Here is a 1,319-nt window from a genome sequence, read left to right as displayed (position 1 = left end):
AAATTGTGCATTTAGAGGTTAGGTTTAGGGGTTAGAGTTAGTTAGTTTCATTCAGGGTTAGGCTTAACTGCACTGGTGGTCCAGTGTGGTCCTGACCCCGCCCCCAAGCTGTAAACTGCAATGTTTACCACTGCAGGTAACCATGGTTACCATTCACTAATCTAATGAATGGGCTGAGTGAATAATAACGACCACAAGGACATAACTGGGTTAACACACGCACGCACGCACGCACACACACGCACAAACTCATCCTCAGACATTCAGTGTTCAGTGCCTCCCTCACGCACATCAACTAGACACACAGCAGGGGGTCGTGTGTGTGTGTGTGTGAGTGTGTGTGTGTGTGTGTGTGTGTGTGTGAGTGAGAGAAGTGATGATGGGAGAGGGGGAGGAGAGACAGTGGAAACTGAGAATGGGACAGAGAGAGAGAGACAAAGGAAGGGGCAGAGAGAGTGTCTATCAAAGATGGAATGATAAGGAGAGACAGAGAGGTATGAGAGAATTGGAGGGGCAGAGACAGAGAACGTACTGTAGTTGACCTCCATCCTTTATTATGCACAGCAGTGTGTGTGTGTGTGTGTGTGTGTGTGCGTGCGCGCAGTGTGCATGTGGTCTTACTATTCAAATGTGACATTATAGGATTCATTGTTCAGGGGCTTTTCCCTGTTGGTAAAGCTGTCTTTGTACAAGGAACATATTTGTAAACAAGTTGTTCTATATACTGCCTTGGTTTATTTAAAAAGTACATTTTGTGATGGGGACAGACCTATACACAAGCCACACGTGGGAGCGGTTAGCACCGCTCAAAAAGCTAATCATCTGTGGTAGTCAGTCTCCAGAGACCGTGGCGCAAGTGCACTTGGAAAAGCGGGACGCCCGGTTGAAATTGCCAAAAAATTGGCTGCATAATCATATCAAATTATCTGGCTCTAGTGCTGCAATGCATATACAGTTTGACCAGGGAATACATCTATCACGTCCAAATGCATTTTTAAATGTTTAACTTACTCCTCACCTAGTGGGTGATCTGTGGACACACCTCTGGCACAGCTGTGGAGTGTTGCAATTAAAGGCTGTATAAGCACTTTATGGTTGAATCAGAGTAATATAGTGAGAGTGTGGCGACACTAGCGTTGACTCCCATTGTAACAATGGAATGCGGAAGTGCTCATTCTATCTCAATGGGATAGTTCCAGCCATAGGAGCAATGTGTGGAACTATAGCCCATATAGGTACCCGCTTTGCGGCGAGATCAAAGCGAAAGCGTGTCGCTACTCTCCTACTCTACACTCTGGGTTGAATTATCTTGAGGAAGG

General features: G+C 46.0%; 1 protein-coding gene across 1 annotated transcript in view; it reads left to right on the top strand.

Annotated features, from left to right (window-relative positions):
• Positions 1–1,319, top strand: part of plxna3 (plexin A3) — a gene marked incomplete at its 5' end in the record, with an annotated part of 133,992 nt that overhangs the window by 7,810 nt on the left and 124,863 nt on the right. The window lies entirely within an intron of this gene.

This window comes from Protomyctophum parallelum (assembly GCF_964188405.1).
Source record: "Protomyctophum parallelum genome assembly, chromosome: 7".
Classification (NCBI taxonomy): Eukaryota; Metazoa; Chordata; class Actinopteri; order Myctophiformes; family Myctophidae; genus Protomyctophum; species Protomyctophum parallelum.
The sequence above is the reverse complement of the archived record's forward strand: the minus strand, read 5'-3'. Positions and strand labels throughout refer to the sequence as shown.